The sequence below is a fragment of the Rattus norvegicus genome, chromosome 4, assembly GCF_036323735.1.
Source record: "Rattus norvegicus strain BN/NHsdMcwi chromosome 4, GRCr8, whole genome shotgun sequence".
NCBI lineage: Eukaryota > Metazoa > Chordata > Mammalia > Rodentia > Muridae > Rattus > Rattus norvegicus.
The window spans coordinates 179,609,107-179,625,736 of record NC_086022.1 but is presented as its reverse complement, the minus strand read 5'-3'; the positions used below and the strand labels follow the sequence as shown (position 1 = coordinate 179,625,736).

The 16,630-nt window shown below is 46.5% G+C and overlaps 1 long non-coding RNA gene across 1 annotated transcript; it reads right to left on the bottom strand.

Annotated features, from left to right (window-relative positions):
* Nucleotides 1–3,608: 3,608 nt before the first annotated feature.
* On the bottom strand, nt 3,609–7,158 carry LOC120102430 (uncharacterized). Its single transcript, XR_005504055.2, has 3 exons — nt 6,883–7,158; nt 4,685–4,798; nt 3,609–4,573 (listed from the first exon to the last, which is right to left on the bottom strand). It is a non-coding gene; the product is annotated as an uncharacterized LOC120102430 (long non-coding RNA).
* Nucleotides 7,159–16,630: the final 9,472 nt, after the last annotated feature.

Sequence of the window (16,630 nt, the reverse complement as noted above, 5' to 3'; positions counted from 1 at the left end):
TTTATAGAAACTTAGAGAATGATTTTGGACTCAGCATCTAGGCGCTGAAGTCCAGTCAAACTAACACTTAAAATTAAGCATTGTGTAGTGACTAAAAGCAGGGTAAGAGTTGGGGTGGCTGATTCCCCAGTGATGCTAACTGCTGGGACACTTAGAGCATTCAGGACCTGGGGAAACACATCTTGTCCCTTTTTACTGGTAGTGAGAAGCTGTCTGAAAGCCACTTTGGATAGATTTTGTACCTCGGAGAAATCAGTGTTAAAGGCACAAGGCAGGCAGGCTGGAGATTTATCTCAGGAGATGGCTTGTATAGAATGTAAGATGTCCATGAATCCACCAAGCACTGGCTCTACATTTGAAGTAACCATTTCCAAATAGGGCTGGTTGTGTAAAAAATTCAAATAAATGGTCAGTATATGGGCTCCATAAAGACCTGTGTACAGGCATGTAGGGGGTAGAGGTGGAAGGATTGGAGGCTCTGGGTCATCTTGAATCATATAGGAAGCTCAGTGCCAGCCTGGGTTAAATAAAAATCTGTCTCAGAAGACCAGAACACTGAAAACATAGCCCCAGATGTAAAAAACCCTTTTAGTTCCTACTGTCATGGAGCCTATCCCTACTTCCTAAGTAAGTATTCCTCCTTGGTGAGGTGGGCCTGGCTTTGAATGCCTCCTTTGTGTGACAGAAAGATAGACTAGGGCTGAGAATTGTCCTTGGCTCACAGGTGGAGAACCCAGTATTGCTGGGTGAGAGTTCTCTCCAGATTGGTTTAGACATGGAGAGAGTACTAGGGTATAGGACTGTGTTGCTTGACAGGAGTGAAGCTAAGTGCAGCTTATACACACACACGCACACGCACATACAACACACGCATACATAGACACACACAGACACAAACACAGATACACAGACAGACACACACACCACACACACACAGACACACATACCACACACACACAGACACATACACACACACACAGACACACCACACACACAGACACACACAGACACCACACACACACACAGACACATACACACACCACACACACATAGACACACACACACAGACACACACACAAACACATACACACAAACACATACACAGACACACACACAGACACACAGACACACACACAGAAGATACACACACACAGACACACACCACACATTTACCCATCTACATGCACATGAACTTTCTCTCTCTCCCTTACATGCACATAGAATGCATAGGGGTGTGATCTTGACTGACACTATCAACAGACAGTTTTAGTTGTTTTGTTATTTGTGTGTGTGTGTGTGTGTGTGTGTTAGGTGAATGTATGCCAAGTGTGTATGGATGCCTTCCAAGGCAAAAAGAAGGTGTCAAATCCCCTGGAGGTGGAATTACAGGTTGTGGTGAGCATGGACATGGGTGCTGGGAACCAAATTGGATCTTTTGCAAGAGCAGCAAGTGTTCTTAACCCACCTACATATACCTGTACCCAGTATGTATGTATGTATGTATGTATGTATGTATGTATGTATATATATGGTATGTGTCTGTATATAATATATATACACATGTATAACACACATATATATACAAAACATAAATGTACGTGTGTGTTTAACATAGCTTTAAATGCTAAGCCTTATGATCACTTCCATGAATATCATAGCATACAAAGTGCCATGCTTTCTCTTGTATGTAAATTAGAGCTTATATTTTTGTGAAGGAGACAGACATGGGAAATGTAAATGGAAACTTTTATAATTAGTATAAATAATAGTGATGGAATGAGGGAAAGGACTTGAGATAGAAAACAAAGAAACCTAAAGTAGAGAAATCAGAGAGGAAATTGCTGGGATCTTGATATTTAGCCTAGAGACCCAAGGGTGAAAGGATTCTGACAGAGGAACAAATTATCTGCCTTTTATAGCTTAGGAAGGTGACTTGATTCATTAAAAACCAAACCAAACCAAACCAAACCAAACCAAACCAAACCAAACCAAACCAAACCACCAAAGAGATGGCTCAGCAGTTAAGAGGGTTTGCTGCTCTTTTAGATTTTGTTCCTAGCATCCATGTTGGACAGTTTAGTCACTTGTAACTTCTGTTCCAGGGGATCTGATGCTGTCTTCTGGTCTCCAGTGGGACCCCTACAGACAGATATGAGGTAGGGGTGATGTGAGTTGAGACTGGGGGATGATCACAGGAGCTTTGGAGCCTTCTCAATGATCTATGAGAGACAGTGCAGTGGATGACATCAGACAGGGCCGATACTTGGATAAGGTCTTTGTTACTGTTGCCAGAACAGGGCTTGCCCAGGTCAATGAGAGAAGCAACGGACTTAATTGAAGAGAGTTCTTGAAATGAGATGAAGAGAAAGTTGTCTGAGGAGGCTGACAAAGAGATACAGTGAAACCCAACGTATCTAAAGCTTTGAAGAGCCATGTTGTTGATCAAATGTGGGCTATAAGGAAGTATAATACTTGGGATGACATCTTTGTATCCCTTGAGCGACTGGTAGACTGGTGGATGTTTTCTGTGAACAAGACTTGCTAGAATGTGGTAACAAGTCCCAGGGCAGGGGGTAAACCCAGGATTCCATTTTAGGTTTGTAATGTTTAAAATGTCTACATAATATTCCAGACAAAGCTAACATAAAGTGAGGAAGAAGAGAACAATGTATGCAGACTTTCTCTGAAGCAATTCATACACGCAGAGGGGCAGAAACATGGGGTTAATGGTAGGAAGGATACATGATTTTATTTTATTTATTTGACACAGGTCTTGTTCATCGTCAGTCCCCTCTGGCTTGGAATTTACCACGTAGGTTGGTCTGTCCTTAAGCTCAGAGATTTGCCTGCCTCTGCTACCCAAGAGCTGGGCTTAAAGAGATGCCACTGTGGCAGAAGTGATTTTGTTTTTTATGGTTCATAACGAGGTATATAGTTCTTGCTACCATCACATTCGGATGTATTAGCAAGCAACAACCAACTGTTGGCATGTGTGCATGTGTGAAGTCCGAGGACAACCGTAACAACAGCTAGCTAGGTTGGTCATTCAGAGAGTCTCAGAGATCCAGAGCTGGGATTGCAAGTGTATACAGTCATTCCTGATATTTTTGTCTTTTATTGATTTTTCTAATGGATTCTGGGGATTGAACTCAGGTCTTTATCTTGCAAAATAAGCACTTTAATGACTTTACTATTATGCTCTGTCCCAACAAAGAGTTTGTTATTTAAGTTGTATGTGTGTGTGTGTGTGTGTGTGGTGTGTGTGTGTGTGTGTGTGTGTGCCACAGCCTGTATGTGGCGGTGAGAGGACAACCCCCAGGCACAGCCCTGTCTTTCCATAGTGTGGATTTCAGGGTTAGAATTTAGAGTGGCAGGGTTGGTGGCAGGAAGCTCCACCAGTGAGCCATGTCGCCAGTCCAACCAGAAATTGTTAAGGTGGAAGAGAAGTCGGAGAGGGAATCCACATGGTTGTACCCACAAGGCGGCTTATGGTATGACTCACACGGAAAAGCCTGTGACGAGCACTGTACTAGTTTGCCTCTCTGACACTAAGCCAGTCTGAGCACATTGTTCAAGGTTTAATGAAATACCTCAACTCATGGAGCCACTGTGGAGTAACCTTTCAGGGGGAAAGGTCTTTATTGAGCAAGTGATTCAGACCACAGTGTTTCTTAAAAGAAAACGTCAGCGTCCATTTAATTTCCCGGCTCTCCCTTCTGAATGTGGGATGTCCCATTGATCTGTCCCCAGAGGCGTGGATGGCAGAAACTCCTTCTCCACCCTGTATAAAAGCCAGTTTATATTATAAATACACAACGGCTTGCACCTTTCAAGACCTCAGGCCGCGGTGGCTTCCTTCCACAGATAAAATGTCCCACTCCGCACTCAGCCATCACTGTAATGGGCTTTCGTTTGTTGAAAACAGAATTGGATCCTGCATTTGGACCAAGGCAAGAAGTTCTCTCACTCACGCACAACTCCCCTCATTTGCCTTAGGACTGTTTTTAAGAAATGCCAAGGTGATGCAGCAGAGGAAGCTGGCATGGGGCGGCTTCCAGGCTGGCGCTGGCTGAGGGGTCCTTGTCTCCCACTCTTCTGTCAGGCATCCAGTAGACGGTTCCTGTCAGCTCCTTGTCCCTGTTGGTCCTGGGGCCTTCTGTGCTGCCTCTGAGAATCTCTGAGTCTTCTGGGGAGGGTCTAAGGTCTTTTCGGGACGGCAGCTGGTTGCTTTGACTCACCTCCCTGAACCACTAGGGGGAGCCATTATCACCCGGAGCGTCTTCATAGTCTTCTCATGTCTGAAGCGGGGGATGGGTATTGTCTTAGGTGCCTCTTCTATTCTTCCCAATATGTGGTTCTGGCCTGGCCTAAGCTTTACAGCTCTTAAGAAGCAACTTTAATAAAATGTCATCTGCAGATCCCACAACTTCCATGTTCAAGGTGTGATTTCCTCGTGTTTGAGGCGGTCGCAGGACCACACCGCCATCACTACCAGCTTCTATCTAAACTGCTGAAACTCTCCAAAGCCAAGGGTTTGGATTTTGTTTGTTTCTTTGCCGATCCTGTAGGGTTTCTGGAGAAAAGAGAGGATAGTATAATGGTTTCCATCCATGGGGACGGTTTCCATGTCGGAAAACAGGAATAGGTAACAAGACGGAACTCACTGCTTCCTGGGCAGACCCACCTTGTCCTGTGCTTCAGTAAACACTGTGCGACCGCTTCAGGAACCATGGCTCGACTCGGCTGTAGAAAATGCCCAGCTCTCTCTACTTTGTTTCTTTCAAAACTGGTTATATAGCTGGAGACAGAAAGTTAGGCAGTTAGGAGCACTTACTGCTCTTCCAGAGGGCCCGAGTTCAGTCTAGGGGTTCTAGCGCTCTCTTATGGCCATTTTCGGTACTGCACACACGGTGCGCATACACTCGCATTGCAAATCATTCGCACACATAAAAGTAAATCTTAAAACCTTTTACACAGTCCATCTATATTCAGGAGAGGATGCTGCCGACCGAAGCTTCCCTGCCAATGCCACCAGCACACTGGTTAACCGTAAGGCTTGTTTTCATCCTATACTCGATTTGCTCCACTTAAAATTTAACCGGTATTTTCTGATACATCTTACTGGTCATACAGTTTAGCTTGTGTGCTCCACAGGACCCTCTGGAGGCCAGAAAGGGGCATTGAATTCCCTGGGGCTGGAGTTACAGGTGTCTATAAGCTGCCTTGTGGGTGCTTAGAATTAAACCTGGATCCTTTGGGAGAGCAGTCAACGCTCTTAATTTTTTTCAAATTAATTTTTTTAGTCAGTGTACAAGATAATGGGTTGAATTATGAAAGTCCCCTACACATATATCATTGTGTTTTTCTCATATTTTCACCATTACCCCTCTCTCTCTCTCTCTCTCTCTCTCTCTCTCTCTCTCTCTCTCTCTCTCATCTTCTGCTTGTTGGTCCTTGTGTTGGCCGGTTTTGTGCATCAACTTGACCCAAGCTAGAGTCATCAGAAGTCATCAGAGAGGAAGGAGCCTCAGTTGAGGAAATGCCTCCATGAGCTCCAGCTTTAGGGCATTTTCTCAGTTAGTGTTCAAGGGGGGAGGGACCAGCCATGGTGGGTGGTGCCGTCCCTGGGCTGAGCAAGTCAGTGAGCAGTGCCCTCCATGGCCTCTGCATCAGCTCTTGCCTCCAGGTTCCTGCCCTGTTTGAGTTCCTGTCCTGACTTCCTTCAGTAATGAACAGCAATGTGGAAGTGTAAGCCAAATAAACCCTTTCCTCTCCACTTTGCTTTTTGGTCATGGTATTTCACCACAGCAATAGAAACCCTAAGACAGTCCTCTTCCAAATACCACACCCCCCATGCTGGCATGCCATATATATGCATATAATTATGTTTATATGATTAAATCTATGTTCTCATATGAGAGAAAATGCGACATGTTGTGCTGTTTAGTCACAGAGCACGCGTCTCACATGCACAGAGTTCTGGCTATAATCTCCAGCACTGCAAACAATATGATTGATTGTAGGGTGAGGCCATGGTGGGCCTGTGAGCGTGGTGCGCTGTGGCCCTGGAAACCGTGCTCCTCCCACTTCTTCCTGTCTGTGTCAGTCCCACCAGGCTCTTTGGGAATTTATCCTTTGCCCAGAGTCCTTGACACAGAGCCTCGGAGCCCACATCTTGGTCAGCACACCACGGACCTGGGTCTGGGGTTCCCCTCTGCTGACCATGTTTGGGGAGCTACGGGGATGAAGAAGCAACTGTCCAGGGAGCTCTTCGTTCCTCCTGCTTGAGGCGGGGGAGTGAAAGAGAGAGAGAAGGGAAAAGATTACTTGGACCAAGTGCCAACCGGAAGAACGTTCACTCCGGTACTTTGGAAACACTTGGCTGCGTCGTCCTGGCTTCCGTTCCCCTTTTACTCCAGGCAAAGGTGAAGGCCAGCACTGCAGGCGAGACTCTTTCCTCTTTGTTTTGCCGGTATTTATTCCTCACGCTTGCTGAGCCTCTGTCACATCTCAGGAAAGGAATTCCCTCCTGAGCAGTGCAATTAGGAAGGCGGAGGAGACTCTTAAACATCTCTGAATACAGGTGGCGGACTGCCATGCAGCCCATCTCAGGAGCCCATGGAAGGGCACTTTGTGAGTGAGCTGCCAATCACTGCCCACCCTTCCAGCACTCCTTCACGTCTCCTTTCAATACCAGCTCCTCCAAGATTAGCCTCTTTGTCCTCCCCTCCCCTCATCTCGCGTCCTAAATATATTTCAATATCAGAGAGTAAACAGGAGGCAAGCGGAGTGACCAGAAATCCAAAGTAATAACACCAAAACCAACCAATCAACCAACCAACCAAACAACCAACCAAACAACCAATAAACTAACCAACTAACCAAGCAAACTGAACACCAGTTCTCAAGGCTTCTTTCCTGATCGGTTGGAGCAGAGCTGCCTAAGCAGTCCTGTCACAGGAGGTCTGTGTCCTGGGGTCCAACTTCCAGAAGTAAAAGGAGTGGCTGTGCATCTGCAGTGTCACAAAAGCTATGCAAACTGTTCGGTGGCTGTCCCACGTGGCTAGCCAGGAGTCCATGTTTTCTCTGCCCCAGGTAGTGTGCAAGTGGAGATGCCGTGCTGACCAGTTTTCAAGACCTATAGCGAAGGAGCAGTAACACGAGTGTGGATGAAGTAACCTTCTCATTCTCCTCTCACCTCAAGTGATCCTCATTCTGGTCCCTTGAGAGCACTCCAGGGTGGCCCCTGGTTCACCATGAGGAAGTTAAGGAGCCAAGCTAACTTGGTTGGGTTTGGAGGTGGACTTTGTCGAGGGTTATGCCTGAGGTCACACTCTCTGTGAAGGGTGAGAAAACAAAAACACAGACAGACAACAGACAAAGCAGATGGTAGCAGTTCCTAGAATAGAATGTTTTAAGAAGTTTCTGTTCAATTTTCCATTTATCAAACATGGGAATGCCACATAGGAAGCCATGAGAGTGTCAAACTAAATAAGACCCAGGGAGCAAGGACATCATTGCACTCTCCCAATGCCAGTCACCCAGAGCCCAGGATGCTCCGCTCACAGCCTGGGGGTAGCCTGTTGCAAGTTCCCAATTTTGCAGTTGTAGCGACCTCGCTTGTCTATACTTGCCCTCTTGTAGGGAGCACAAGCACCACAAAGTCCAGAGTAGTTTCATTCACTTAAAAATGGCTCTTTTAAGGCTGGGAGGATGGTTTAGTTGGTGAGCTATTGTGCAGGCCTAAAGCCCTGACTTCAGATCGTTGGCACCTACATAAAGAGCTGGATGTGCTAGGGTGGACGGGTAAAGCCACTCCCTGGGAAGGACAGGGCCAGCTGGGTTCCTGGAGCTCCGAGGTCAGCCAATCTGCTGAGCCAGGGAGCTCCAGTTCCCATGAGAGACCCTGACTCAAAAACCAAGACGGAAAGCAATTAAGGAAGACAGCTGATATCAACCTCTGGCCTCCACACATATGCATACACATAAGTACATGCACACACCCGTGCAAATATGTACATAACATACAACATGTGCACACACATTTTAAAATTGTTTTTTCTAGAAGAATCCCCAGACTTTGTACAGCCAAACAAATGAACAGATGTCTCCAGAAATATCAAAACCATGGGCACACAGGATGGGTGGCAGTGGGCATGCGCGCCCCTCCCCCCACTTTGCATTATGACAGCGATCTCTTATGCATGTCAGATGGTCACTAGCAAACAGAGACAGGAGGGAGGAGGTATCGCGGACAGACGGCTCAATTGCTTGCAGTAGAGACAGCTACACATACGCGCTGGGAAGAGATCAGACCGACTCCGAGCTGCACTTTTCCGTTGTTATTAAAGTGTGACATAGACGCAAAACCATGCCACAAGCATGGACAAGCAGCCTGACCACTTCCCACAAAGCTCAGATACCGCTGCGCCCAGCAGATTAATGAAGCAACATTAGCAGGTGCCCGGGATGCTCAGCCGTCTCCCTCCACCCTAGTCCCAAGGTCCTCATTCTCAAGTTCAAACTTTGCATCTCATCACAGGCTGCCTTCTGACGCGTGTGTTTACTTTCTTCGACTCAACAATGTGTCTGTGTGTTTGCGCAGGACCGGAGTTTATTTGCGCTCACTTTGCAGTGTTTCATCTCATAAATGGGCCTCCTCTGAGGGCCCTTCTGTTAAGGGTGGACTCCCACGTGGCTTTCGGCAGAGGTTGCTACAGGACCCATGTACGCGGGGACAGCCCCGGGTAGAAACAGATTCCTTATTGTCGGTGCAGCAAGTGGGGGCGATTCTGTTATAAAAGCTATGCTGTCGTGTGGCTTTCTATCTGGTCTTGATTTCTTCTGGACATTCTTTTCCCATTTCCCAAACTAACTTTCTTCCTAACGCCAAACTGACCTCAGGCGCAGGGGTCTGAAGTGTAGAGCTCTGGGCTCAGGAGCAGGGCATGTGCTACAGACTCTGCTGATATGAGCTGCTTTGCTCCCCGCGGCCCCACGGCCTGGCCTACTGCTGTCTTTCACCACTTCCTGGGAGTACGTGGTGCCCATGACTAAAAGTGGTACGCTTTCCAACAAAACTCAAACATTTGTGATTTTTTTCTCACAGTTATAAAAATGTTTTTTAAGGTAGATGAATTTACATTTGACTCTCTGAATCTGGCTCATTTTAATAAGCCGTTTTTTTTTTTTTTGTATGCAAAGGAGTGCTGACATTAGCAAGTTTTATCATACTGATTACTATGGAAACATTTATCTATAAATATAAAGCCCTTTAAAGCTTAGCCTTTTATCTTTATAGAAAAAGGCCTGTTTATGTCACTTCTAAGACCCAGCTTTAATGTAGACATGAACTATTCTCCTGCCAAACAAGATAACCTCAGTGCTGGGGCCTGCACGCTTTGAAAGGAGGAATTTCTGCTGAGACTATTATATTTTGATAAAATAATAGTGCAATAAAAGCGTTTAAAGATACTCACTCAAGCTTAAACTGTGGTCTGTTCCGTTCCTGTTACTGAATTTAATGTTGCGAACGTGTTGAACATCTTTTCTTTCTTCCCCAAATATATTGTTTTTACATTTTTAGCAAATGCGTCTATGGGTGTGTGTGTGTGTGTGTGTGTGTGTGTGTGTGTGTGTGCTTTGCAAGTCTTCATGTGTGCCGAATGGAAGTGATTTGTTTCTCAGCCCTTTGCTTTGCTTTACTAATGGATTTTTCTTCTTAAAAACTCTTGTAAAAGATGGAATGATGTAATATATATATATATATATATATATATATATATATCACTGTCGTTTCTTTAATTTTTCCTCTTTCACTAAAACATATTTATCTGATACAGGGTCACACTTAGAGCAGACTGGTTTCCAAGTTGCCCTGTAGCTGAGAAGAGCCTTAGACTTCTGGTTCCTTTGTTCTCTCCTCCCAAATGCTGGGATTGCAGGCACATGTTGCTGTGCTTGGTGTATGCCATGCTGGGTATCATGTTCAGGGCTTCTGGCATTGTAGGCCAGCATTCTACTAACAGCTTCATTACCATTCCCAAGGTGTGCTACTTACAGCAGTCAGAAGGCAGTCGGTTATGGAGGCACACAGCTTTCATCCCAGCACTTCAGAGGAGTCAGATCTTTGGAAGTTTGAGGTCAGCCTGGGGTACATGGGGAGTTCTAGGTCAGTTAGGGTACATAGTGAGACCTGTCAGAAGAAGAAGAAGAAGAAGAAGAAGAAGAAGAAGAAGAAGAAGAAGAAGAAGAAGAAGAAGAGGAGGAGGAGGAGGAGGAGGAGGAGGAGGAGGAGGAGGAGGAGGAGGAGGAGGAGGAAAAAGAAGAAGAGGAGGAGGAGGAGGATGAGGAGGAGGAGGGGGAGGGGGAGGGAGAAAGGGGGAGAAAGGGGGAGGGGGAGGAGGAGGAGAAGGAGGAAGAGGAGAAAGAGGAGGAGGAGGAGGAGGAAGAGGAGGAAGAGGAGGAAAGTGTTTATAACCATGAACCACAGGATCTATTTTCTTGTCAAGAAAGTAAGCACATCTTTATCCAAACCAGGTAACCTTTGCATCATATTTTCCCCATTCACTTGGAAATTCCAGACATTCTGGGTACTGCCAGGAGTGCTCTCTCCTCAGATGGGTGGGGGTTGAAATATAGCACCATTGACCTAACACTTGGCAGGCTGAGGTAGAAGGTTCTTGGGTTCAAGGCTAACCAAGGCTATAAAACACATGAGTCTGCACTGTCTAGTGGAATGCTTCCTCATAAAACTCAGTGAAGATAATAGGCAGCTGTAAAAACACAGAATTTTCTTATTGTTTTAGTATAAAAACTCTGTTATTGTTGAGTAAAGAAACTCCATTGGCAATGTATGAAAATCCCATAATGAAACTTTTTAGTTTGTGTGAACTTAAAAAGAGAAAAAGCTAATGCATTTTTGGGGCTAGAGAGATGGCTCAGTGGTTTAAGAGCCTTGGATGCTCTTCCAGAGGTCCTAGGTTCGGTTCCCAGCACCTTCAGGAACATACAAACCATCTGTAGCTCCAGTTTCAAAGGATTCCTCTGGCCTCAGGCACCAGGCACACAAGTGATACACACACATACATGCAAGCCGAAACCTGTACACATAAAATTAAACAAAAGGGCTTAAAAACCCCAAACCCCAAATAATGCGATCATCTCTCTCCCTCCACAGATTTCTTGATTTTTCAAATGTTTTTAATACCTTGGATATATTTCTCACCCACTAATTTCCTGTTAAACTAAAATAGTTAATACTGTGAATGAAAAAAGCTCAGGAACTTTTTTAAATCTCCATTTATTATTAGAGTCCCCTTTCAAGGAATTACAGTAAAACAAAATGTTATTGTCAAGACTTAACGCAAAGCAGGGTTTTAAAGTTTTTAGTTTTAATTGTGCATGTGTGTATACATGTGCATGCAAATGCATTGCCCACAGAGGCCAGAAGAGGGCATCAGATCTCCTGAAGCGGATCGCAGGCTGTTGTGAGCTTCCTGATGTGGGTGCTGGGGTCAAATTTAGATTCTCTGCAAGAGCAGCATGTGGTCATAATTGCTGAACCATCTCTTTGTCTGAATTATTATTTTTTAAAGATAGATGTTCACTCCGTAGTGCAGCTGATCTTGAACTCACTGTGTAGTCCACGCTAGCTATAACTTTGAGGTAATTCCCCAGTGCCACGCTGACAATCGCGAGCCACATGCCCAGCTTGTCAGTGCTGTTTTCAAGGGAGAGCTTCCACACACAGCTCTTTCGTGTGTGAGCCTTTGGCCCTACCGGGTTAGAGTGCCGGAGACAAACCCCAGAGAATCTGCCTGAGAAGATCATACCTCTCCTTTTACTGCTTCATAGTGGGACGCAGATGCTAAGAAACCACGGCTGCTTCAGAATGCCACGTTAGCTCTTTACTCCACAAATTCTGACTTACCTTGATTGGCCTCAAATAAAAAAAAAAATCCTTACAACACAGCCCGTGTGAGCACTGGGAATATTGACTTCAGTGGCTAGATGGTTCTGCAGTCTGAAGGGAAGGGAACTATGGGACCTGTTGGGAATGTAGGGAAATAGGACCATAGGCTCGCTTGACCCGAAGAGTGTCGCCGTGCCATTCTGACCACCCAAGCCTCAGCTGAACTCTCACAGACACGGAGACAAGTGGGTACTGTGGTTACTCAGCAGCATGGCTGCCGGCCGAGGCAGCTCTTCCTGGCGCTTTGGTCCCTTCCTTTGGTAGGCAGGGGGTTCAGCTGCCGGTTGAAGCAGCAGCCCACGGCACATGCGCGTTGCTGTCGAATGGTCTAGACTGGCAGACCTTGTTGGGATTATGCAGGAGGAGCATTGATTGACAGCCCCCTTCAGTGTATCTACCTTGCTCACCAGCCCCGTTCCTCTGCGTCAAGATCTTCACCCCTGCGCGTACTCTAGCCTTGATTGCTTCTCCAATAATATACAAATAATAATGTCATATACTTCACAGTGGTAAGGCCATTACATGAAATTGTTTTTACAGTGTCTTAGTCCCCTGTCCATCAGGAAGATCTCAATTACTAAGACCCTTAGTCTTCGGTGTTACTGTGTGGGAGCAGGGAGGGTGTGTCTGCTTGTGGGAGCCAGAGACCTATTCTACGTTGGGCATCTTCTTCGGTTGGTCTCCATCTTGTAATTTTGAGACAAGGTCTCTTACTGATAGTAGAGCTCATCCGTTTAGCTGGGCTGGTTGTCCGAGAGCCCTGCCTGTCTCCCTGTCTGGTCTTCTGTAGTGATAGAACCGCAGATATAGTCCATTGGTCTCAGGTTTTTACAGAGACCCAACCCAGGCTGGGCGAGCTCTTTGCTGACTGAGCATCACTCGCCTTATAACACTCCCCTGGCCCTGTGTGTGTGTGTGTGTGTGTGTGTGTGTGTGTGTGTGTGTGTGTGTGTGTGTATGTGTAAGAGATAGGGGGTGATACAGGCAACACACAAGTGCATGTTCAAGTGTGCAAGGTGCTTGTGGAGGCCAGAGGTGTGGGATTCCCCTGGGTGGTTGTGAATCACTCATCGTGGGTGATGGCAACTGGACTCAGATCATGTGGAAGAGCAGTACACGCTCTTAGCCGCTGAGCCATCTCCCCAGCAGCCCCTGCAGCCTTATTTCTATTGACTTCTACACACAGAACCCATCTGAAGGCATGCAGAACACTAAAGGAGAAAGCATTTTATTGATGTGATTGATATTTGCAAGCAGAGAACCTTCCATGCCACAGTTATTTATTGGGCGTCTGCTGCTCTAACATATGCCCTTGACCGGGGGCTGGGACCTGAGGACCCGATAAAACCCTCATTTTGCTTCACTCTAGGGAGGAAATGGTCTGTTGAAGGGCAGTTATGGATGTGGTCTGTCCACCCCTAAACCAGGCAGCAGTTTAATTCCCAAAGTCTCTCATCAGTGGTAATAAGAGAGACTTAATGTGACCACCATTGTTACGAGCAGGCCCACGGGGAATGATTTGACTAGATGAGTTCATTTGGGCGGGTCCTCCATGATGGAATCAAATGCTGGTGGCTTTATGAGGAAGTGGAGAGAGACCCGCACCCTCACCGTTTCATGATGCAGCCTCTCCGTAGAGCTTGCAGTGAGCCCCCCCGGGACCTTCAGCCTTCAGTGTTACATGGTAAAAAATGTTTCCTCATGAAGTTAACGCACCTCAGGTATGTTTCCCTAGTAATGCAAGCACATACAGCCACCCGGAAGAATAAACAGATACATGTTCACGTAGCTAAATTGTTGCAAAGGAAAACCACAATGAGACAGGAGAAAGAGACATTCAACGCAAAAACTTCCTTTCAAAAGAGGGGGTCTGAGAGGGATGTTTGAAATGTAGCCTTGAAGCCGACGTCAGAGGCAGAGGGAGAAAACTCTTCCTCATGGCAGACATGCTGTGGTGTGTGAGGTTTGAAAGAGAAGAAATTGGCTTCCAAGGGAGGCTGGCTGTCTCTGCACTCTTCCTACCAGATCTCCTGACTTCTTGGTTCAACTGCCAGGAACTCAAGTGTCAGGGCGGTGGAGGAAACCACACTAGAGCAGCTTCAGGGTGAAGTTCAAAGGGCTCGGGCACTTCCCGGACTCTTCACACATGGCCACCCCCTCACCTCGTGCTACAAGGCATGCATCAACTTCAGCCTGAGGCTCCTCCCCACGTCCCCCTACACCACTCTCCCATCCTCTGTGGCCAAGAGACAAGTCAGGACACACCTTTTGCTCTCAAACCTTAAGAGCTTGCAAGGTTTGCTTTAAGCCCATGTAGTCTTGACTTATTTCTCAACTGCGACCGGAACTTAAAACTTTCCAAATAAACCCACGGAACCTGCTTGAGTCAGACCTAAGGGGTTCAATTGGAAACAAAAAGACCCGCTCCAAACTCAAACAAAACAGGACACCACCGCCCCTCCCCCAATAGAACAAAACCAACACTAACACATCAGAGGTGACTAGGAACAAAGAAGAAAGCTGGAGATGGTGGCTCATACCCATGACACCGACCCTTGGGAGGGGGCAGCAGAGGATTATGGGATTGAATTCCCCATAAGCTGTGTGGCGGAGTTCCGGGTCAGCTGAGACTACAGAGCAAGAACCTGTTCTAACCAAACAGAAAGGGAAAAATAAGAAAGAAAAGAAAGATAGAGGAGGAACAGGAGTGGGAGAGGAAGTTGGAGAGGAAGAAAGGAACTCTGAAAAACAGCGCCTCAACGTGCGCTTAGTTGAAGCACCCGTCCTGAGGAGAACGATCCCTGTGGCGGCTGCTCCTCCCCATGCTGGATCCCTGGTAGTCAGAAGAATCATGTTGACAGCACTCAAGACAGTTCAAAATTCTCCTTCACTTTTCTAAGGAATTCTCTTTCTGCAAGGAGCACACATTCCTGGTTTCGAGCCTCAGGATACTCTACCCGCCTCTGCAGGGGTTAAGTCTCTCCAATGGTTGCAAGAGCTAGACAACTGTGAGTCAGCTGAGAAATTAGGATTGAAGGTTTGATTCTTTGGGGGCTCCCTCTTGCTCTCACTCATAATTGGGTTTTATTTTAGCTTTGGTAAGAGGCAACATTTTATTTCTGGGCAGTGAAGTCCTATGTAAAGGAAAATGCTGGAAGATGAAGGTTCAGAAGGAGAGAACTAAGATCAGGATACACCTGCTGGGTGCCGTGGTGTGACAAACCACATCTTGTCTGGGGCCCCAAGCCTTCCAGGACAGAGCCCAGGATTCCTCTTCAATGCTGACTTCCTGTCAGTCCTGGCTAATCTCAAGCGTCCATGACTTCCAACCACACCACTTAAGGACACCTTCTCAATTGTCTCAAAGTTCTCCATAAAATTAATCACAAACAAAACAAAAACAGTCTTTGTGTAGCCCAGGCTGGCCTTGGACACTCCACGTAGCTGAGGGTAACCTTGAATTACTGAGTCTCCTGCCTCTATTGCGTGAGTGTTGGGATTACAGGCCTATATTACCACTCCTCGTTGGTGCTGTGCTAAGGATTGAATTTAGGGTTTCCTGCCTGGTCCATTAGTCCAGAGGCTTGCTTGCATGGTTCTCCATGGTACTAGTGCTCCAAAGGGCCAAGAAGTCTCTTTTCTAAGGCTGTTGTCAGGCCTGGATACCCATCTCTCACTGAACATGGCTCCTGGGTACTCTGTTGAATGGGTTGAGAATACTGATGTGGTTGGGAATAAAACTGGTCTTCTACCTTTTGGACTAGAAAGGAACAGACACGTGTGTGTGTGCATGCGCATGTGTGCATGTGTGTGTATGCATGTGTATGTGTGTGCACATGTGTGTGTGCGTGTATCATTATCTCCCCTCATTCCTTCTTTTCCTTCTAGTCAGAATTGCAGTCTATGACCCAGGTTTGCCTGGTATTCATGTAGACTTCATGGCCATCCTCCTGCCTGGACCCTTTAAGTGCCAGAATTATAGCCAACTGCCATTAGTACTGGCTCAGTAAATCCTTGGACTTGAGGCTGTGTCTTGGGGATGGTGACACGTGGACTGTAGTAACACTGCCCTGGGGTAGTTGTTCTGCGGATTCCTCCCTGTTGGTCTCGTGCATCTCTGAACTGTGCAGCTTCTTACTGAAGAGACGAGTTCTCAGGATTGAATTCTCTTCTTGCTTCGTCCATGCGTTGGTAAGGGCCACACTGTCAGCTTGTACTTCAGAGACTGAGTGGGCCTTAGCTGGTAACGGTAAGGTCTCAGCCGCCTTACATGGAGCAAAGTGCAACGTGAAGTTAGTATTTCACAGGAAAAGCAAGAGAGTCACTTAACCATAGTTCACACACACACACACACACACACACACACACACACACACACACCCGCGAGTGCCTGGGTGGGGGTCAGAGGTTGATGTAGGATGTTTCTTCAGCTACTCTCTACCTTGTTTCTGGAGTCTTCCGAATGGCTTTAACTGGTAAAACGACCCCAGCGATCCCCTTGTCTCTGCTCCAGAACTGGAATTATAAGTGTGACCGCACCCAGCCTTTCATGTAGAACTTAGGTTCCCATGTTTTTGTGGCAAGCATTTGCCAACTGTGCTATCTCATTACCTCCAAGATAACTGTCTTATTCACGTGAGCACACACACGCACACA